The 24452-nt window shown below is 43.9% G+C and overlaps 1 pseudogene; it reads right to left on the bottom strand.

The window, feature by feature from the left end:
• Positions 1 to 10892: 10892 nt before the first annotated feature.
• LOC128831327 (ATP-dependent translocase ABCB1-like) overlaps positions 10893 to 24452 on the bottom strand; it is a 95009-nt pseudogene continuing 81449 nt past the window's right edge.

The following is a 24452-nucleotide window of genomic DNA, read 5'->3' on the forward strand; positions in this document are numbered from 1 at the left end:
AGCATCCTCTTCAATGGCACAGCCCTCTGACCATGCCACACACTGGGTTTCCCCCTTCTGGGGGACCTGCAGTCCTCTGTTAAGCCACTTCCCTTAGTGGCAACTGCAAATTGTCTGGCCACCTGTTCATGGCCCCAGCATCCTCTTTGCCCTTGCCTCGGGGCCTCAGCCTGTAAACCCCAGTAGCCAGCTAGGAGCTGTCTCTCACTCCCCTGGTCCCTGCTTGCAGCACTGCTCTGTCCAGGATGCTGGCAGTTCTCTCAGCCCTCACAAAGGGTATGTCTACACTACGAAATTAGGTCAAATTTATAGAAGTCATTTTTTTAGAAATCGTTTTTATACCGTCGATTGTGTGTCCGCACACAAAATGCTCTAAATGCATTACGTCAGCGGACTGCATCCACAGTACCGAGGCTGGGTTGAGATCCCAATGCCTGATGGGGCAAAAACAGTGTTTTTCCTGGGTTACCTGTGCAAATGCCATACCATGGCAAGCATGGAGCCCGCTCAGCTCACCATCACCATACGTCTCCTGGGTGCTGGCAGACGTGGTACTGCATTGCTACACAGCAGCAGTTCATTGCCTTTTGGCAACAGATGGTGCATTACGATTGGTAGCCATAGTCGTCATACTCCTGGGAGCTCTTTTAGCCGAACTCGGTGAGGTGGGTCGGGGCACCTGGGCAGACATGGGAGTGACTCAGCCAGGTCATTCCCTTTTCAAGTTTCATCTCATGGAGACTCAGTCCTGCCAGCAGTCGTACTGCACCATCTTCTGGCGAGCAACCAGGAGATGATGATGGCTAGCAGTCGTACTGCACCGTCTGCTGCCAGCCTAAGATGAATAAGATAGATGGAGTGGATCAAAACAAGAAATAGACCAGATTTTTTTGGTATTCATTTGCTTCCCCCACCCCACCCTCTGTGAAATCAACGGCCTGCTAAACCTACGGTTTTGAGTTCAATCCTTGAGGGGGCCATTCTGTGTGACAGTTGTTTGTGTTTCTCCTTGATGCAAAGCCACCCCGTTTGTTGATTTTAATTCCCTGTAAGCCAACCCTGAAAGCCACATCGTCAGTCGCCCCTACCACCATCAGAGCAACGGCAATCATTTCGCGCCTTTTTTCAGTGCAGATGCCATAGTACTGGGAACATGGAGCCCGCTCAGATCAACGTGGCAATTATGAGCACTGTAAACACACATTATCCAGCAGGATATGCAGAACCAGAACATGCCAAAGCAAAACCAGGCAAGGAGGCGATGGCAGCGCGGTGACGAGAGTTATGAGGACATGGACATAGACTTCTCACAAAGTATGGGCCCCGGCAATGTGCACATCATGGTGTTAATTGGGCAGGTTCATGGCATGGAATGCTGACTGTGGGCCTGGGAAACAAGCACAGACTGGTGGGACCGCATAGTGTTGCAGATCTAAAATGATTCCCAGTGGCTGTGAAACTTTTGCATACATACGGGCACTTTTATGGAACTTTGTGACTTGCTTTCCCCTGCCTTGAAGCGCCAGGATACCAAGATGAGAGCAGCCCTCACAGTTGAGAAGCGAGTGGCGATACCCTGTCGAAGCTTGCAACGCCAGAGAGCTACCGGTTAGTCAGGGATCAATTTGGAGTGGGCAAATCTACTATGGGGGCTGCTGTGATCCCAGTAGCCAACGCAATCAAAGAACTGCTGATATCAAGGGTAGTGACTCTGGGAAAAGTGCAGGCCATAGTGGATGGCTTTGCTGCAATGGGATTCCCTAAATGTGGTGGGGCGATAGACGGAACCCATATCCCTATCGTGGCACTGGAGTACCAACCCAGCGAGTACATAACCACAAGGGGTACTTTTCCATGGTGCTGCAAGCCCTGGTGGATCACAAGGGACGTTTCACCATCATCAACATGGGATGTTCGGGAAAGGTACATGATGCTCGCATCTTCGGGAACTCTGGTCTGTTTCAAAAGCTGCAGGAAGGGACTTTCTTCCCAGACCAGAAAATAACCGTTGGGGATGTTGAAATGCCTATAGTTATCCTTGGACACAGCCAATGCCATGGCTCATGAAGCCATACAGACAGTCTGGACAGTAGTCAGGATCTGTTCAACTATAGGCTGAGCAAGGGCAGAATGGTGGTAGAATGTGCATTTGGATGTTTAAAAGCGTGCTGGCGCAGTTTACTGACTCAGATAGACCTCAGCGAAACCAATATTCCCATTGTTATTACTGCTTGCTGTGCGCTGCACAATATCTGTGAGAGTAAGGGGGAAACGTTTATGGCAGGGTGGGAGGTCGAGGCAAATCGTCTGGCCGCTGATTATGTGCAGCCAGACACCAGCGTGGTTAGAAGAGTACAGGAGGGCACGGTCCGCATCAAAGAAGCTTTGAAAACCAGTTTCATGACTGGGCAGGCTACGGTGTGACAGTTCTGTTTGTTTCTCCTTGATGAACTCCCCGCGCCCTTGGTTCACTCTACTTCCCTGTAAGCTAACCACCCTCCCCTCCCCCTTTGATCACCACTTTCAGAGGCAATAAAGTCATTGTTGCTTCACATTCATGCATTCTTTACTAATTCATCACACAAATAGGGGGATAACTGCCAAGGTAGCCCGGGAGGGGTGGTGGAGGAGGGAAGCACCGGGTGGGGTGGTGGAGGAGGGAAGGACAAGGCCACACTGCACTTTAAAACGTATTGAATGCCAGCCTTCTGTTGCTTGGGCAATCCTCTGGGGTGGAGTGGCTGGGTGACCGGAGGCCCCCCCACCACATTCTTGAGCATCTGGGTGAGGAGGCTATGGAACTTGGTGAGGAGGATGGTTGGTTACACAGGGGCTGTAGCGGCGGTCTGTGCTCCTGCTGCCTTTCCTGCAGCTCAACCATATGCTGCAGCATATGAGATTGATCCTCCAACAGCCTGAGCATTGACTACTGCCTTCTGTCAGCAATCTGACGCCACCGATCATCTTCAGTCTGCCACTTACTTTCTTTAGCCCACCACCTTTCCTCATGTTCATATTGTGCTTTCCTGCACTCTGACATTGTCTGCCTTCACGCATTGTGCTGTGCTCTGTCAGTGTGGGAGGACAGCATGAGCTCAGAGAACATTTCATCCCAAGTGTGTTTTTTTCGCCTTCTAATCTTCGCTAGCCTCTGCGAAGGAGAAACATATGCAGCTGGTGGAGGAAAAAAAAGGGAGAGTGGTATTTAAAAAGTCACATTTTATAGAACAATGGGTACACTCTTTCATGGTAAACCTTTCTGTTAACATTACATAGCACATGTGCTTTCGTAATAAGGTCGCATTTTGCCTCTTATTGAGGGTATGCCGGTTTGGTGTGAGAGATCACTCATGCAGGACCGGGCAACACAATTCGGCTTGCAGGCAGCCATGGAAAGTCACAATCTTTTGGCTTCTTTAACCTTCATAACATGTGAGAATGGCTTTACCCCACCCCCCACCACGTGGCTAACAGTGGGGAACATTTCTTTTCAGCCACAGGCAAACAGCCCAGCAGGATCGGGCACCTCTGAATGTCCGCTTAATAAAGCCACCCTATTTCAACCAGGTGACCATGAATGATAACACTCTCCTGAGGATAACACATAAAGAATGGATATTGTTTGAATTCCAGCAAACACTGGGACCATACGCTGCAATGCTTTGTTCTGCAATGCTTTGTTCTATGCGCTACTGGACTGGCGTGGTAAAGTGTCCTACCATGGAGGACGGAATAAGGCTGCCCTCCCAAGAAATCATTTGCAAAGGCTTTGGGAGTACATCCAGGAGAGCTTTATGGAGATGTCCCTGGAGGATTTCCGCTCCCTCCCCAGACACGTTAAGAGACTTTTCCAGTAGCTGTCCTGGCCGAGAATGCCAGGACAAATTAATCATTAAACACACTTGCTTTTAAACCATGTCTAATATTTACAAAGGTACACTCACCAGAGGTCCCTTCTCCACCTTCAGGGTCCGGGAGCCCGCCTTGGGTGAGTTCGGGGGGTACTGGCTCCAGATCCACAGTGAGAAACTGTTGGGAAAACTGGTTTCTCAGCTTTCTTGCTGTAAGCTATCATCTTCCTCGTCCCCAAAACCCGCTTCCATGTTGCTTTCTACTCCATTGACGGAGTCAAAGCACAAGGTTGGGGTAGTGGTGGCTGCACCCCTCAGAATGGCATGCAGCTCATCATAGAAGCGGCATGTTTGGGGCCTTGACCCAGAGTGGGCGTTTGCCTCTCTGGTTTTTTTGTAGGCTTGCCTGAGCTCCTTAATTTTCACGCGGCAGTGCTGCGAGTCCCTGTTATAGCCTCTGTCCTTCATGCCCTTGGAAATTTTTTCAAATGTTTTGGCATTTTGTTTACTGGAACAGAGTTCAGCTAGCACAGATTAGTCTACCCATACAGCGATCAAATCCTGTACCTCCCGTTCGGTCCATGCTGGAGCTCTTTTGCGATTCTGGGACTCCATAGTCACCTCTGCTGATGAGCTCTGCATGGTCACCTGTGATGATCAGCTCACAACGCTGGCCAAACAGGAAATAAAATTCAAAAGTTCGTGGGACGTTTCCTGTCTACCTGGCCAGTGCATCTGAGTTGAGAGCGCTGTCCACAGCGGTCACAATGGAGCACTCTGGGGTAGCTTCCGGAGGTCAATACTGTCAAATTGCATCCACACTACCCCAAATTTGACCTGGCAAGGCCGATTTCAGTGCTAATCCCCCCGTCGGGGGTGGAATAAAGAAATCATTTTAAGAGCCCTTTAAGTCGAAAAAAAAAGGGCTTCGTTGTGTGGATGGGTGCAGAATTAAATCGAGGTAATATTGCTAAATTTAACCTAAAATTGTAGTGTAGACCAGGCTAAAGTCTTTCCACCCTGGGCTCGTAGCAGAGAACTGCCCTCCTCTGCCCTGCAGCTCCCTTTTTATATGGGCCTGCTTGGCTGCTTCCTTCACCCTTTCTGTGGTTGGTTGCCTCCTGCACAGCCTTCCTTGGGCTCTATTAACCCCTTAGAGCCCAGTGTGGGGCAGGCACCCCACCACAGTGGGGAAGGGAACCGACCTGCCTGTTTGACTCCTAGCCTCAGGACCTAACAGAGTCAGGGAGGGCAGGAAAGGCTGGAAGCAGGCAGCCTCACCTATAGAGCACTTCTTGGATTAAACCCTGTGCTTTCTTGGCTACTCTGCCATGCCTGCAAGGGGCAGGGGAGCTGGCACTGCAGCAGAGCTCAGAGATGGTTAATCCCCCTAGCGGTTAACTGACCCAGGGAGGAGAGGAATCTTGGAGAGGGAGAACGCTGCTCCCCACTGCCCAAAAGCTGGGCATAAACAGCTCAAATTGCAAAGTACAGGCAGGAGCAACAGAAAATGCCCCAGTCTGGTGCAGTGGAGGCAGAGACTCTGGCAGCAAGCAGGAGCAGAGGAGGTATGGCCAAAGCATGTGGAGTTGATCTGCCTCCACGAAGCTGCAGAGAGAGGAGAGCAGCCTGGATGCCCAGAATTGTGGGAGACACTGGGCTGCAGAAAGTACTCGATACGAGCCCCTTAACCACTGACTTGTACAGTGTGTGTGTTAGTAGTGAAAGGACTGTTTCTACCATTAGGGTTACTATGGCAGTGAGTTCCACATACACTGGCATTTAAGTGGCAGGGGCTGGCACAGTGGTAATCATGCAACAGTTAACTGCTTGAAATAAGTCTAATTGAAATGGTAACTTTAGTGCCTGTGCCCCGTGGGAGGACTTATATGGGTGGACATGAAGTATGTTACAGGTGTGCGAGGCTACAGGGCGAGCAGCCTGATAAATTTCTCTAGTGTAAGCAAAGCCTGTCTTCAAATGGAGACTCTTCCTTTTGAAAAGTTTTTGCTCTGTCATTGTGTCCCTTTTTTCTCCTGGTGTAGGAGAATGAAGCAAGACACTGCCAGATCTCTGTATGTGCCATTTGAACCCCTTTCTCCTTTAGGGTATTTTGTAGCTGTTTTTCAGCACCATTGCATCTATTATCCACGGCGTAGTTCTATGTTATAATGTAGATCAAGAACAGGCATTTTTGTGTCACAAGGGTAGCTATTTTCCTCGTGTAGACAAGGTGTTTGAGAGAGATAAGATGAGTGAAATAAGCGCTCTTATTGGACCATTGTCTGGTGGTGAAAGGGACAAGCTTTCAAGGTTACACAGACCTTACACAGAGATCTTCTTCCTCCTGAAGAAGACCCCTGTCAAAGCTTGAAAGCTTGTCTCTCTCTCACCAAGAGAAGTTGGTCCAATAAGAGAGATTTTCTCATCCCCCTTGGGTCTCTAGCCCAATGTCTACACAGCAATGAAACATCTCCGCAGCCTGAGCCCTGGGATCCTGAGTCGGCTGACATGGGCCAGCTGAGGGTATCTAGTTGCTGTGTAGACATATCCTAATAGCCTGGGACCAACACGTCTACAACAACACGGTGTACAAGGTCTTTGAGAGCACTTTCACGTCAAACCCTCCAGAAATGTCAGGTGAATAGACCTTAATGATTCTGCAGAGTACTTTCATGGTTCCCCTAATTGGGAAAAGTCATATCCCATTAACATTTAACCAGACCAGCTCTTGAGTGACAGGAATTTTCCTAACTACTGGTATGACATAAGACCGAAAAGCTCTCCATTAGCCAGACATATTCACAATTATAAACACATAAGTAAAAAAGTCATTGGTACAATATATGTCTATTACAGCCAAGAATAGACAGATTATTTATTGCCTGTCATGGATTGTGTCACAGAATTTCATAAACTCGCTCAGAATTTAAATTAGACTCATAAAGCTAATCCCTGGAAAATAAAGACACACTGATTTACCATTTCAGCTGAATTGAATAAACTCTTATTATTTTTTCATTTCCCTAAATTATAGCAAATCTGTTTTTAACAGGGAGAAAGTTTCTAAGGATCTGAGGATTGCAAATGGTCATTCCAATGAAATTCTTCCTTATCCCCATAAGGCCATCATGAAGTAGCTTCTGTATGCAGTTATACAATCCTCTGCAGCTTTGAGATTGGTGTGAATAGGAGTTTTATAGACTGTAGAGGAGGTGAAACATTTGGGAAGGAAATGATGCTAAATGTTAAACATAGCTACCACTGTGGAAATTGTTTGGCTGACAACCTGGTGACAGGTAATCCGAAAGTATGGATATCAGGGGAATGGGGAACTTCAGCACCCTTTGGGATTGCCCTACACTCATGCAAATAAGAATACAAGGACATTTAACTCCTTAACACCAGCAGAATTGGCATCTCCTACTGTCAGTTTGTCTAAGTATTTATACTATGCTCCTCACCATGGCTGCAGTTTGAATTAGCATGTATCAGTGTAAATTTGATTCCTGACCCCAAAGAGTTCATCAAATTTGACAGCAACTTATGCTGAATTTACAGGTGAGTTGAATGGTTAATTATGTTTTGGCTGCTCTCCAATATCTTGGTGCACTTTTTCTCTCTCAGGACTTCATACATTAGCAATAACCTAGCATGCTTAGATAAGCACTAACTAGGGTGACCAGATGTCCCTATCAGTCCCAATTTTTGGGTCTTTTTCTATTACCCCTCACCTCCTGTCCCAATTTTTCACATTTGCTGTCTGGTCATCCTAGCACTAATATAACATACGTTGCATCATACATGTTTTATGCCCCTCCCCCTTCTTCAATGGGTTTGAGATGCCATTAGAGTCAGTGAGTAGATGTCGGCTGATGTTTTTCCAGAATGCTGGTGACAACCAGCATTGTGGGCCAGGCTCATGGCCATACTGGTGCAAACTGGCCACATTGGGCAGGGGAGGAATCCTCTTAAGTAGGGGAACCCTCTGGCCGTGCAGCCCAGACAGCCTTCAAACTGGCCAAGACATGCTCTAGTGCTGCAGAGTGGCAAAGATGCTGCCCAGTGTAGCAGCTGTGGCCAGGCAGAAGCGGGTGGGGTTAAAATGCCATTTTAGCCTACAGGTCCTCTGGCGTGGCTCCTATGTCTTGTACCAGGTTGTTGCCTGTCGGTTCCAGAATTTGGCAGCTGCAAAGGTGGCTCAATACCACATTTGCCTCTTCACTGCTGGCCAGTATCTAGACCACTTTGCAGGCTGTCTGGGGCTGTCTCTCCAGCTGATCTGGACTGGAAAATGCAAGTGGGTATCCTTCACTGGTGGGGTAAAACTGGGGTAAATATTAGAGCAGGCTGGTGGGGGGTGATTATGGTGGATTGGGAGAAGCTACCAGAGAATATGGCTGATTATGGGCCCCCCCGACATGAGGGGGAGTGTTTGGCCATCATTTGTTACCATTAATGCTTGCACCACAGAGATCTGGTTAGATTGATGCAGCACAGCTCACATACGTGAACAGGCATTTGACTGTATGGGGTTTCTGTTGGAAATCTGAAGAAGTGAAGAGTTTGTTCTGTTTTCTTGGTCACTGGCTGTTTTATGTCGTCTGGGATTTGCTTTTGTTGTGTTGTGTTGTATTGCTCTGCATTGTAATTATAATGGGAGACTGATATTGGTGTGCTTTATTATATTTACACTGAAAATAAATAAATATTGGTTCTTTTAAGTAGTGGGGGTGCAAAATTGTGGAAGACGAAGTGAACCGACCCATGTTACCTTCATCGTATTTGCCATTTTCCTGTTAAATTTCCTCCTTCGAAATACAAGTGAAGAAGCCAGATGTATACAGTGGGAGGATTTCCAGATTCATTTTTTAAGAAGTGAGGTGCAGCCACAGAGCTGTGTCCTTTCTCCACACAGAAGATCAGCATCATTGAACGCACACTCCAAGCATAGACTAAAATACACTAACTAGCAAGAGCTGGTTGTTCTGGCCCCAGCAACTTCTAATCCCACAATATTTTAAAGAATGATCTGATACTTGATACCTCCAGGCCTTTTATTTCAAAATGATTTTTCCAGCAATACAGACTTGATTGAATTTGGCTGGCTATTGCCACAGAAGAATGCACTGATGAACAACGTTAAGCAACATGCCAAGAATGATGTACGTACAGTCATCTTCCTGTACATCATATGTAATTCTGACACCTTTCTCTAAGATGGCAAAATGATAGGACCACATGTCTAATGGATGTGGCAGCTCATATGTACTGTCGGTTGATCGAAGCAAAGCCCTTTTCTAAAGCTTTGATGTCCAATTGTGCATGTCTCCTCAAATGTTTTGCCCAACTCTATTAAAACAAGTTCAAAGTTATCACATTGGAAACAGATTGAGCATTAAAGCATTTTGGCCTCTACTCTACATTATCTGTGTTGATCTGACTATGAGATCCCATTAACTAGCTACAGATGTTCTATAGTTCATACATTACGTGGCCTTAAAATAAACTTGGGTTAGGGTTAGGCAATTCTCTCTGTGTAATATTTGAATGATTTTCTACATTTTTTATTATAGGCTTCACCTTCACCTTCACTTAACAATTGGTTCCAGTGTAAAAACAAAACCAGACAAAGGGACACATTTGATCCCAGTTTGGATAACGGGGAAATACTTGTGAGAACAGCCATTGATTTCTCTATAACCAGAAGTGAAAACTCACTTTCCTGTACACGTCATGGTGGTGCCAGCAGAAACTGACCAGCCCTTCCCAATGTGTCTACAGAGGATCAATGGCCCATAGTGGGAGTAGCCCTTCCTGGTAGCTGCTGAGAAAAGCTGATTGGGGATGAGGATGAATGGGGAAGAGTATTTTGGCAAGGTTGAGAGCAAAGTTTATATGTTTTTTATATTTTGTTTCCCTCATAGACCTAGAAGCAGGGAAACAAAAGGGGCAAAAGACATTATAATTATTTTTAATTTCTGTCTGTCACAAGTAAGCAGAGGCATCTGAAAGTGTGAAATATTCCAAGCTCCTGTAGGGTGTAAATACTAAACAAAAATCAAAGGTGGTTTTGATTTTGTCCTTGGCAAACCAAAAGGTGAGTTTGCCAGAAGCAAACCCAAAACAGAGCTGCCTGAGTCTGTCTGTCTATCTGTCTCTCTAATAAGTAGATGACATAGGTTCCTCAATTGTTGTTTAAGCATGATGGTTGACTATATTAAGGAAAAACACTCTGATCATAAATAAAATATTATAACAGAGCTGTGTAAACCACTATGACTATACATGGATCAATAAACATTTCTAAAATTCCATTTAAAAAGCTGAAAAAAATGTTTAAATCTAACTTCATAAGGTAAACCTCCCCCCCTCGCCCCCCACACAGTTTTTTGATAAATAGCTATTTACATGGTTGACATTAATCAGCTCCAAAAGGAGCTATCATGGTCATTGGGTGAATAATAATTATTTTTAAGTCTTTTTGAAATACCCTTAATGGTTTCAAAAGAACCAGTAAGTTCTGTGAGGTCAATAATACAGGTTTTAACAATAATTTATAAACAAACATTTTGTGATCTAGTTTGTCAATACACCTCTACTCCCATATAACGCTGTCCTCGGCAGCCAAAAAATCTTACCGCATTATGTGAAACCGTATTATGTTGAACTTGCTTTGATTCGCTGGAGTGCGCAGCCCCGCCCTCACAGAGCACTGCTTTACCGTGTTATATTCGAATTCGTGTTATATCGGGTCACATTATATCGGGATAGAGGTGTATATATTTCCACGAAAGGCTTGTAATCATTAATATAAAAGCAGATTGAAATTAACCAACACGCCCCAAAGGATTTTACCAATAGGATTAAGTAACACTAAAGCTGTGACACAAGTTAAAAATAAATGTCTTGTCTCTGTTTTTTACTACATGCCTGTGTATTGAACCTGCAGACATTTCAGGAATGAGGTGCATCCTTAATATTACTTAGCTGTGGGTTGTGTGTGTATTTATATAAATAGATTAGTTTATAACATTAATGTTAATGAGAAACTTGTGCATTTACAAGTGCATAGTAATGTCCTTCCTTTGCCAGCAGCTGGCTGTGAGTCCCTTGTTCCACTACTTTTCCATTATGAATCACTGCTATGACATCAGCGTTCTGGACGGTCGTCAAGCAGTGAGCAATAATAATGCAGGTTCGACCCTTCCTGGCATTGTCCAAGGCTTTCTGGACAATCTGTGGACAGATGCAGTGAAAAACTTATTAGTTGGAGAATCTTCCCATTCCTAGGTAACACCTTTGCCTTTATAGTTCACATTATCACGTGGGTGTTCCTCACTGGGGTTTAGGAGTCAGTACTTCCCATGCATGAAGGAGGCCTCAAACACAGGGGCCTGATATTACAACCTTTATTTGTGTGAGTAATTCCACTGAAGTCATTGAGACTACTCTCATGAACACAGGCTAGCAGAACGAGCTCCATAAGGATCTAGTTGGACCAACATAAAACTTAGATTAACATGCAACACAACTAATCTGCAGAGGTGTAATGAACTGTCTGTTATATTGGCTGCTTACCAAATGTGTGTGTTATATTTGACATTGCATCCTGTCTGTTTCCAACTACATGCCAAATTTAGAGAAACTAAAACTTGCCCATTCATTGATAGTACCAGCAATGCCAGACACTTCTTGTTGTCCATAAAAATCCAAAGTTCAGGATCCTGACATCTGGCTCACAACTGGATGGCGGTTTGCACGGTGGCATTTTTCACTTCTACTGCGTCCCCACCCAAATGAACAGTTTATTCGTCCCTATGGCGTCTCCCCCTCTCCTGGAGATGGGGGATGCGGTGAGGAAGCTCAGCCAGCTGAGCAGCAGGGGACAGCTTAATTACTCTCTCTTCACTGCACAACATCTCCGGAGAGGTGGCAGGTGTTGCTGAAGCCTTTTTTCCAAGCCAGCTGCTCCTGCCTGTCGCCTCTAACCCTCTGAACACAGGTGGACCAAAGGACTGGGAAGCGGACAGAGGCAGGACAACATTAAACTTCTTCATTGCTCCATTCTGTCCTGACAGCCAGTAGTTCTACTGGCAGAGTGGATCCCTCTGGGTCTCTGTAGCAACACCTGCTCACCCAGACAGAGCAGGAAATAGTGCAGAAAGAGACCCACTTTGCTGCTAGGGCTGCTGGCTGAAGGGAAGAGGATGGAGCTGCTGACTTGCCTTACAAGGCCTCCTCTAGTAGATCACGGTCTACTGTTTGAAGACACCTGTCTCAAACTCAAAGTTGTTAATTATGAATGGGATTTTCCAAAGTGCTCAGCACTGGCCTAACTGTGAACCCATTAAAAGTCCCATTGACTTCATAACTGACTTTGAAGGAACTGAGGCAGGCCAAAACTGAGGAATTCTGAAAATCCCACTTTGTCTCCAGCCCCAAGTGTTGCTGACTACCATCAGCTCCCAATTTAGACACCAGGAGTTGAAGGCACTCTACACCTTGCAAAAGCAGGTCAGACAGAGAGTGAGCTAAGGGTTGTTCTGTGGAACTTTCAAAATTGTATTGTAGATGGGCGCCTGTGTTCTTGCAGTGAAGCGTTTGAACCCCGTAATTTTGTGTATATTACAAATGGTAGAATGCATATTACTAACCTTTTCACTTTCCGTGTCAAGAGCAGATGTGGCTTCATCCAGAAGCAGAACTGCTGGCTTACGAACTAGAGCACGAGCAATTGCAATTCTTTGTTTCTGACCTCCAGAAAGTTGTGCTCCTTTGTCACCCACTCGGGTGTTATACTTCTGTATAAGTAAATATTCATTGTGAAGGAAAGTTAGAAACAGAACGTTATATTTTTAATAGCAGATAATGTACTGTCTTAAGCATTTCCACCATGAAAGTAAAAAGAATAATGTAATGGTTTGTAATAAAAAATAAAATTTTATAAGATTTTATTAACTGTTTGAATCAAAATGCATATCTACAGCTACACGATTGATAACTGCTCTGTAATGAAAATTCATTTCAGCATTAGAAAAAGACTAACTCCCAAGTGGTGCAACCACTGATGTGTCTAGTCAAAGACACTTGTACTTAAGCATATAGAGCTCAAGTGACTTTTATAATTTCCAGGCCCTAGAGACCCACACTCAGGAGGTGATCCTTTATTTCTTACACATCCAAAACTTTCTTCTAAGTATATTTTTATAATCTAGGTGGTAATGAAAAAGAAAAAGTTTTTTTCAACTTTCAATTGTCATTTTCAATTCCATGCAACTCTACAGGAAGCCCGATTTCTTTGCGCTTTTCTAACGTTCTTCTCCACTTTGAGAACTAAGTCCATGGCAAACATGAAGGTTAAGATGTACTTGAAACATTTTACCTTTCAGATAAGACTAAAACTAGAGAAAGTTTCTGCCAAAAAAGAAAAAAGAATTGGCAAAGTTTATGAGGAAATGAAAATAAAGGTTTAGAATCAAATGTCTCTTTTATAGTTGTTATATAACATCACTGTGGTAGCGGAAAACAAGAAAACTGGAGCGCAGATTTTGCATTTAAATTAGCTAATTATGACTGCGTCTGTGTTAATACATATTGCAAGTTACATTTTTAAACATCAGCTTCCTATTTTCCTCTTTGAGAATTGTATACACAAGAAAATAACCTTTTTTTAAAAAAAACAAAAAAAGCATATTGTTTTGCATTAATGGGAGTTGCTTAGATAAGTCACAGTGAATATTTACCCCACACTGAGACTGGAAAGACATTTTCATTTACCTCTGGGAGATTTTCTATGAAGGTGTGAATATTTGCTGCTTTAGCTGCCTCTTCAACTTCCTCCTGACTGACAACCCTACTGTTGTCTCCGTACTGGATATTTTCAGCAATGCTGCAGTCAAACAAAATAGGCTCCTGTGACACAATACCCAATTTGGACCTTAACCATTGCAAATGCAAAGACTTGGTATCGAACCCGTCTGCAAACTAGAAACAGAAAAAGGGAAAAATCATTCCCTGCAGAATGCAATACTCCTCCTCAGACGTACAATGTAAATGTAAAACACCAATCTGTAAAAATCCTCTGACCTGTGTTAGAGTTACAGTAAAAGTAAAGTGGTCAGTGAACCACTTCTGATCAAATAATAGATGATCGGCTCTTTCATCCAAAATTGAACTGAACCAAAACTCTGAAAATTCTAAAGAAGCTCAGATAACCTTTTCCTCTCAGAAGTATTTTTTTTTGTGCACGCCTTCTCTGCTAGCTCCGTAGTAGATGTGGAATTGCCAATCTATAACGAGATCTGCCTACAGAATTTCCATCTTTACTGATGATGGCAGGTACCAGAGATCTCATGAGAAAGTCTGTTCATGAGCTTCTTAGACCTAGACGGTTGAAGAGCTCCAATAAGAATCCACATATTTGGGCATTTATTCAAACATCTTTTGACTCACCATCTCTAGGCTATTCGTCTTGGAGCTCCCATCATCATTAATAGGACTTGCATAAAAGTCCCATCAAGTGATGAATTAGACCTCAAATTGTGTCATGTTAACATGACTACAGGACTAGGGACAAGGGTTACATTATGGGAAGTATATTCTTATGCCCCCTCCAATATATTAAATAAATCAACAAAGAGATGCAATCTAGTGATCTAAAGCCAGGATGGGTAGTCAGAAGATCCAAAGTTCTACTCCTGGCTCTACCTTAAGCAAGTCCCAAGTCTTCTCTACCTACCTGGACCCATAAAAACACTTATCCACCTCAAAGGGGTGTTTTGCAGATGACTTAATGTTTGTAAAATACTTTGAAGAACAGTTCTATAAGCTCTTAGCGTTAACAGCCTCACAAATCTTTTCTTACCACTTGTCCTGCCACAGGGTCATAAAATCTCTCCAGCAGCTGAATGGATGTGCTTTTGCCACAACCACTGCTCCCCACCAAGGCTAGCGTCTGTCCTTTATTAACCTTCATGCTGAGTCCTTGCAAAACTTGAGCTTCTGGTCTTGTAGGGTATACAAAATGGATGTCCCTGAATTAAATGTTGCCATCAAATTGACTCTAGAAACATTAGAAAATATAAATGTATGACCGAAGACCTGACTATCTTGTACAGAAGCATCAAACACAACTCAGTATGGTCATTTAAATGAAGGCATTGACAAGTCAATTAGAAATGGTATGGCACTGTCAAACCCAGAGCATTTCTGTCAGTTTATTATTGCTTAAATATGCGGTGCGATTGGATTGATATCTTCTATGTACAGGACCTCCTTCTTGAGTTGTTCTTTTCTTCATCTCTCTTTCTCATTTATATCATTCCTTTTCAGCCTGGTCCGCAAGGACTATCATTACTTTAGGTAAGTAAACAACCCTAATACCTCTCTTTTATGTCATCATTGCATATAATCCAGACACTATCATTGTGTGAAGAAAACATGCCCCTGGGAGTTCACTCCCTAAATAGTGTAATTTAAACACATAGTCCAGAGGATGAACATAGTACAAGGTGAACATCAGATCTCAGATTAGGTTAAACATTTTTACTTTGGTGGATTATTCATAGTTTTCAAGGACAACTATGTTTTAAGTGTAGGTTTGAATAAGGAAAGTGTAGCTGATTGGCTCTTTTATGTAGGAAGGGAGCTCTGAGTATAAGAGGTAGCAAGGAAGAAGACTTGAAGACAAGGGTGAGTGAAGGAGATGTTAGCAGAGACTGTGGGAGCCTCCCCTGATGCCTAGGGGATGGGACAGCTCCAGGACCACAATACCAGCACTGTGAGTACAGTGGGCTCTTACAGCACCTAGAGAACTGGACTTTCAAGGTTCATACTCTTTGGGGCAAATCTTAACTTCACTGAAGTCGAAGGCAGCTGCTTCACTGGCATCAGGATTTGGCCCAGAGTGGTTTCACTTTCAATTAACATCTTTATCCGCAAGAAGATATTTCCCCTGGAGCATTAGTAGTCTGGGCATGTGGAGCTGATTCAGGAAAGTGGTCAAGCACATGTGTGACTTAAAGTTGTGCACATGAGTTACAGGCATGCTTACAGTATGTGCCTGAGTCCTTTTCTGAATCGAGGTCACTATCCAAAAGCTAGAATTCTAAAGCAATTTCAAGTTTCTGAAAGTCTGGTTCTGCTTGTAAAAGCATTTATGAAAAGCACTGAGAGACAATATGAAATGTGTTCAGTTTACAAATACAAAGATGAGTTTCTAACTGTCAACACTGGACTTTGAGAGACAACCTGGGTTCTTTCCATCTCACGTATAATCACCAGGAACAAAAGATTCTGCAGGTCAAGTTACGTCCTCATTAATACTTGTGCAACCACTTTGACTTGAATGAGGTTACTCAAATGTAGTATGCGGCGTTCTTATAGCCGTGTCGGTCCCAGGATATTAGAGAGTCAAGGTGGGTGAAGTAATATCTTTTATTGGACCAACTTCTGTTGGTGAGAGAGACAAGCTTTCAAGCTTATACAGAACTGAAGAAGAGCTCTGTGTAAGCTCGACAGCTTGTCTCTCTCACCAACAGAATTTGGTCCAATGAAAGATATTAACTCACCCACCTTGACTCTCTGTTACACAGATGTAACAGACTGGAACTTAGCAAACAAGTCTGCTGCTGATGCACAAGAAGGAATAGAATCTAACTCACTCTCCCCCACAGCTGCATAATTTACAGGAGTAAAAAGCAGTGAAAACATACTTGTATTGCTAAAGAAAGCAGTTATAACTCTAGGCTTCTCTTCACTTCCAGGGAGATCGATACTACCACAATTAATTCGCAGGTGTCGATAGCAGAGTGCTCTCTGATTGACTCTGGTACTCCACCGGAACGAGAAGAGTAAGGTAAGTCGATGGGAGAGCATATTCCGTCCACGCAGCACAGTGAAGACACCGCGGTAAGTCGACCTAAGCTACATTGAACCCAATTACATTATTCACGTAGCTGGAGTAGCGTAACTTAGGTTGACTTACCCCAATAGTGTAGACAAGGCCTCAGAATACATCCAACGGACAGAACAGGTGAATGAAATGTCATTCTTCCAGTCATTTTTCAGAACAGAACCACACTTAAAAGTATTCTATTAATTTCTCAAGCAAAAAAGTATTAAATGGCACTGGGCAAATATAAATTTTTTTAGTTACTGCTGTTAAATTTTATCCTACCTGTCTGGTCCTGTCTTCTGTGACATTGCAAAAGGCAATTTAACAAGATTAATACAATTAAGGACAATACAGAACCACCAGGTTTGTTAGTTTCAAGGACTTTCTGAATGACCTTACCAGTTTTGTACCCTCTTCACTATAGCTGTCAATTAAGGGTTTCCAATCCAAAAGCTGAAAGATTCGTTGGGCAGAAACTTTAGCTTGGCCAAAATCTGGTGCCAAAGAAGTGGACAGCCCAACACTTATAACACCATATAGAACTGAAAAAAAGGCTCTGAAAACCAAACAAAAACATCTTTCAGTTCATCTAAAGAGAGACTTTTTTATTATTGTTCATAATTACAAATATTATTTTCCTTTTTTAAAATAAACAGACTTAACACTATCTATAAATCTGAGAATTGTGACATTTTTAGAACTTTATGGCTTAGAAAAATTACACACAAAGGATTAGAAACAGAGGTTTACAGCTACAAATATTTTTATGGGCGACTAATGGTACGTAATTTCTCCACGCAGAAGCATTTCACAAAGCCCGTTGTCTGCAATGAAGTGTCAGCAGTAAAAGTTTCTCCCATAGTAAATAAACTGAGCCAGGCTCTATACATGCCAACACAACTGTTTCAAGCTTCCTCTCCCAGAAATAACCCTTCTGCCTGAATTGAACTCCTGACCAGATTCTAAACTGTTGGACCTCTTGCACTATTGCCTCAGTAACTAGACTGATATACAATTACCATGTGTTGAAATCACTGCCTTTGAACTGATGTATACTCACATAAATACATTTTCAAAGTTTGTATAACAATTAGCAATGAGCCATGCCCCGAATCTGAAGATTGTTGCATTGAGAAAGAAGTTTGCACATTAGGCTATTCCATAGATAAGTCCATATAGTGGGGCTTTTGTTAGAGAGTCCCTGATAAAAGAAAAGATTTATGTTAAAAGAAAAAATTGTCATGAAATGCCAAGAGCAGAGACTGGCTGGAAGAAGATCAGACCTTTGGATTGGAGTGGCAAACCCTATACCTCACTCACTCAACTAAATAATAATAATAATTAATAAAGCTGCACACTAGGGGCTCCATGAAGGTGCCTCTGGAGAGAACTTATGGCAAATGAGATCCCTTCATCCCAACTAGCTGTTTGCTGTATTGGACCTTACGATAAAATTACCTTTAATAGTCATAACATTTTAACACTGGAATGCTGGTTTCTAGAATAAATGTTTATGGATGGCCAAAGCAATCTGACACAAAGCAAATTGATAATTTCCATAAGTCCCTTATGATCTTTGAATGCTTGAATTTTTGGACAATTTGGATAAATGTAGTGGTCACCATAGAAAAGTCAATGTCTACAACACAGCATAACTGAAGCACTGCAGATATTGCCTGTTCTGAGTACAGGAGGGGAAAAACTAGCAACTCAGACCCCACTGTACAGTGGTGACTTTTAAATGGTGACCAATGTTGTTGTGTGGGATGGTAAAACTAGATCACCTTAATTATGTGCAGACCTTGCTGTGACAAAGAAACTGGTTCTAGTTCTGACAAAATGATTTTTCAACAGAAAACGCAATTTCTGCCTATTTGAAAATTTCCATTGGGAAAAAAGTAACAAAATATTTTATTCTGGGTTGGTTTGACCTGAATTGAAATATTTCTGCTTTGCACCCATAGCCATGTGACTCCAATAATGTATTATGCCACTCATTTCAGAGGGGAGACCACACTGCATCATGGGAGATGTAGTCCAACCAGGGAGCCCGGCCCATAAGAGAGGCAATGTTCCAAAACAGGGAAATGCAGTTTGATGTTGAACTAGATAGAAACAAAAACTTTCAGATCAGTTAAACAAAAGAAAAATTTAATATTTCAATTATTTAGGAATATAAAAATATTTTGATTGGAGAAAAAAAAAAGCAAAAATGGAATGATTTGCCATTTCTAAATTGAAATTTTTCTAAAAAAACCTTTTCTTTCCGTGAAAAAAATTGATATATTTTCACATTTTGTCCCACTTCAGAGCAAAAGAGAGGTTGAAATATTACAATTTACCACAGGATGGAAATTCAGATTTTCACTTATCTCTAGTGCTCATATATTTTTTAAATGTTTCCCAAAATAGTTTCTCTATAAATCATAATATTGTGATACAATGATCTGAGAGGACTAGAGACAAGTGGTAAGCTGAGAATCCCATTTCTCCAATGAAATATAGATTTTTTTTCTCATACCGATTACGGTTTATAGAATATTGAATCATTAAACTGTCATTTCTAGAGGACTATCGTTTTCAATCCCTGCTTTTACTTAAAACATATTTAAGGGGAAAGAAACAAAATGGATGGTAGATCATTTCATTTAAATAAAATGGAGACTAGGAAAATGTCTGACATATTTGGATATTAGACATTAGCCCCTGGAGTGATTAACTTGTGGAGTGTGACTGAAAAGGCCAAAGGGGAAAAAGAAATGCACCTTATTTCAAGACCGGCAAGTCCTTACTTGTAGTAGAAGTCATAATACATGGTGATGTTATGTAGTATAAAGTCTTTGCCACTTGACCTATGAAACTCATTCTGCTGCAGTACTTGTGAAGCAAGTAAACATCCCATATTCATGTTAATAAAAACTTTATACCAGGTCATTACATTCTCTCTCACACACAAAATTACATTGCACACAATAGCATCTAAGAACGTATTTTAAAGAAACTGAGTAAAAACATTTTACAGTGCCAAAATCTTTTCAAATTATTTATGTGTTTAATATTTTCAGTCTGCAAATGAATGTAATATGAACAAATCTTGAGTAGTTTTAAATTAAGAAAATATGTATTCGTTGCTTTTAAAAAACAGAATTGTTTGAGAGCAAATCCTACCTGTATGGACCATTCAAACTTGCATTATATCTCTCATAGAATGCATCTTCACTAGTTAATGAAGCCACAGTTCTTATATTTTCAACCGCTTCTGTTGAAATCTAAATTGGGAGACAAGACAGATATGAAGTATTCACTTATGTTTGAGTCTCCTCCTACCACTACGTAGTTAGCACATCTGTAGCACTTTCATCTTTCGCTCTCCAAGTGTTTTTCTGTTTAAAAAAGAGGAAATATCATTCTCAGGGAAACTGAGGCACAACTATTAAATTATTTGCCTAAGGTCACACAGTGGTCTTTCTACTAAGCCAATGTGGCTGCTATGTGATTCCTAAGTACTTCTCCCCCCAGTACATTTTGTTGCACAGCAGCATTAGCTGGCACGATAGAAGTCATTAAAAGGTAAGAAGTTGCTCCTTGCTCTGAGTACACACATCCCAGGCAGCAGCTCACTGGAGGGCTGCATGCTACCTTGGTTATGCAGCCTGAGCGGCACATTGAGCTGGGTGAGCCCCACACTCCTACTACCCACCCCCAGTGGGGACTCCTGCTCCTGCTTCTGCCAGGCTTCCCCAGCCATGTGCCAGGCCATCCCAGTCCACCCCTCCTCCACACCAGGCCCTTCCCCCACACACTTTGGCCAGCACTCCCACAGGGTGACGTGTATCTTAATTTTTCATTTTCTGGATTTCAGATGTTTAAATTTGCATATTCTTTAGCCCTCCTGATCCTGGGTTCATTGGGGGGCAAGGTGAGAGGCTCAGAAACTCCAAGAAGAGCAGGGTCCCTAGATCCCAGCTCACATGGAGGAGCAGGGCTCCCCTAGATCCAAGCACACACAGAAGGGGAGAATTCAGGGCTGACAGCCCACCCCCAAATCCTCAACTTCCTCTGCCACCCCTCACATTCCCCATCCTCTCCCCTCACACTCCAATTCCCACCCTCCCCCTTATTTGAGCCCCCAACCCTTCTTCCCTTCCCCACCACCCATCCTCATTTATCCCCCTCCTCATGTGCCGGCTTCCTCCTTTCCCCAGGGGTGCTCAAACCCCCACTCAGCTCCACGCCCCACCCACTCCACCCCTTCCACCCCAACCCTGCCTCTTCCCACCCTGCTTATTCCCACCCTGTTCCTCCCCCTCTCCCAAGCACACCTCATCCCCACTGCTTCCCCTTTCACCCCAGCACCTCCTGCACACCGCGGAACAGCAGATTGTGGTGGGCAGGAAGCGCTGGGAGGGAGGGGAAAGGAGTTAATCAGCGGGGCCACCGGTGGGTGGGAGGCGCTGGGGGGGATGGGAGGGAGCTGGCTGCCAGTGTGTGTTAAGCATCCACCAATTTTTTTCCACCCACAGAGTCAGCACCTGTGCCCCCATCCCTTGCTCTAGACCCCAAACAGCCCCTTCTTCCCACTTACTCTTACACGGCAATAACCCCTTGTAATTAATTTTCTTTTCAAACACAGTTTGATAGCCTTCTTAATTATCGGCTGTGCTCAGAGTCCATTTCTCCAAATTAAAACAAAAGTTTACACTATTTTCAGATTTCTGCTCAGGGTGGGGTTAGAACTTCAAAGCTGCTAAAATCTGTGAACTCAATTTTTTTCCCCTGAAGGCTGTGGGGAACCCCATACTCAAATGACCCCATCTTTGGATCACTCACCCTACCTGATGCTTTCATGACACATAGCAAATTTCAAGACAATCTGTGTAAACACAGATTTTAGCATACTTAGTAGTCATCCTTTAAACAGGAAGGGCTTCCCCACCTTAGCTAGAGCAGAGCTGGTGCTCAGTTATAATGCTGTATAAAATTAGAAGGCCAATGGGGCAGAGGTGCTCCACACATCCATCAGCATCATCATAGTCTCAGAGAGCTGTGGAGTGGCCCATTCATCTCAATGAGATGTTCTCACCTGAAAGTGAACACCCAGCCTGAATTCAGCCAGAATCTAGTTCTGAGTAGGGTGACCAGACAGCAAGTGTGAAAAATCAGGATGGGGGTGGGGAGTAATAGGCACCTATATAAGACAAAGCCCCCAATATCAGGACAGTCCCTATAAAATTGAGACACCTGGTCACCTAGCTCTGAGACATCTGAACAGCTCCATTCATGCCAGTGGATTTTCCCATTCCCCCTCCCCAATACTGTTTCTCACATGCCCATTCTCAGCTCCTCACCCTTCTCTCAGCAGTGTGTTCTTGGGGCATGCTCTGAGCATGCCTGTTCTAAGCTTCCCCCTCAGAGCACCCGGACTTCCCTGATCCAAGCTCACCTCGGGAGAGGTAGAGAGAAAGGGCCAGACAAAGCACCCCAGATTCCAATTCACGTGAGGAGGTAGGGAGAGGGGCTTAGATATCTCTAGAAAGCAATGCCTACTGCAGATCCTGGCTCACATGAGAGGGGGCATGGAAGGCAGATAGATCCACACGGCTGGGCAAGGCAGCTTCAGAGCCTGGCAAACAGAGGTGGGTCAGGAGCAGGGCTCAGACCCCGCCAGAGAGGCAAGCCCCCCCGCCAAATTCCACCTCACATGCAGAGGTGGGGAGAGGGGCTAAGACTCCCCTAGAGAGCTAGTGGGTCCCCCAGATTCAGGCACACACACAAAAGGGACAGACAGGGAGAATGTGGAGCTGCCCCTATTACCCCCAGACGCTCTGCAAAAAACCCTCATGTCTGCTTCCCAGTATCCATTCCCCAAACCCAACCTCCTCTACCACCCGTTCCCATTTATCTCCCTCCCCATAATCCCGCCTCTTCTCCTTGCAGGCCCAAGCCCCTCTCACCCTATTCCCTTAACTCCTTCCTCCCCTACAATGCTCCTCTCTTGCCAGCAAGCATTTGCACGCCTATTTTTTAAAACAAAAATACTTTGATGACATTACACCCCCCTCCAAAATAGAAGCCTGATAGTAACAGATTTTAGCAACATGCCAGCCAAGCTTTCCCAGGTTTTCAGCAAAGGGGGACCATGAACTGTCACTAGTTGGGGGAGTTCAGGAACAAACACTTACTGTGCATTTCTTCAGTCTATCCAGCTGCTTTGACCATAGTCTATCTGCAAATCCTTTGGAGTTCGCTTTACATACGTGCTCAGTGTAACTTGTGGAGTGCTTGACCTTTACTCAAGAGCCTACGTGGATGGCCAAACTCTTGCTAATAATGTTCTGAATCTTGCTTCCCCCAAAGGGCTAGTGGATGCCATGCATTCTCTGGGGTCACCCTCGAGTGAGACCCTTGTGCCAGGATCAGACCCGTGGTCTGATCTCTAGATGTGGGCAAAAAAACATTACTAGCAGGAACCTTTAGAAAAGCTGATTATTGGGTGGGAAACGGCATCTCGTGAACCCCTTGGTCAAATGACCCCTAATTTGGATCACTACACATATCTTGCACCCCCATAAGGTTCACCAATTTATAGTGGTGCACCTCAGGAGATGGCAGGGTAGGGTTAGTGACCCAAAGCTGACATCTGTTGAGCTAGATGTTCTGGAGATATAAGCCCTAAAACAGCCATTTTTAAAAAAAGGTTCTAGGTGGTCGGTGTTTTAAAAAAAACAAACGTAGAGCTAGAACTCTAGATCTAGAATTCATAGGTAGATACTAAGACCTGGAAGATGAATCACAGACCACTGGATGGCTGTGAACTCACCCTTCAATTAACACTGCTAAAGATAAGTTGATTACAACACCCACCTAAGACAAAAGGAATTTTGAACTGAGTGGCTGGAGATTGCTACAATGTGAGAGTCATAGGTGGTAATTTCATTTTGGGAGAAATGCAATCAAACCGTTTGGGTGGAAAATTGGATGTATAAACTTTCTTGGAATGAGAGTTGACAAACCTCCAGGATTGTCCTGGAGTTTCCAGGAATTAAAGTATCAGAGGAGTAGCCATGTTAGTCTGTAGCCACAGAGCCACCAGGCTCCACGTTGTTTTTCAGGAATTAAAGATTAATATTTAAAGATTGGGTCATTCGATGAAACCTCCAGGAATAGGTTCAACCAAAATTGGCAACCCTGCTGGGAGGGGGCATTGGGGTAAATAGGAATAGGTGGTAGGGGAGGTAAGAGGTTGGAGGTTCAGGTGATGGAGGCATGTGACCCCCCACCTCTGCCAGTGCACCCCAGCCCTGCACTGCAACCCCCTGTGCCCCCTCTGTCAATAAACTCAAGCCATCCTGCACCTCAACCTTCCTGCACCCCAAACCCGAGCTTGGTCTTGACATCCTAACCCCCTGCATCCCACAACTGTCTTTGCACCCCAATCCCCCATGCACCCCACCTTTCCTGCAGCCCGAGCCCTTCCAGTGTACCCCAACCTTCCTATACCCCAGCTCTACCAGTGCACCTGACCCGTTGCACCTCTCAGCTCTGTCAGTGCACCCCAACACTACAGGAAAGCTACTGGACACACATTGATGGGGAAATTGGAGGGTTCATGGCTGACCAGAAACCATTACAAGCTCTGACACTACACTGTTCTTGGAGATGGGATACATCTCTGAGAAAAGGGTCAGAGGATTTCTCTCTCA

This window comes from Malaclemys terrapin, chromosome 2, assembly GCF_027887155.1.
Source record: "Malaclemys terrapin pileata isolate rMalTer1 chromosome 2, rMalTer1.hap1, whole genome shotgun sequence".
Taxonomy (NCBI): Eukaryota; Metazoa; Chordata; order Testudines; family Emydidae; genus Malaclemys; species Malaclemys terrapin.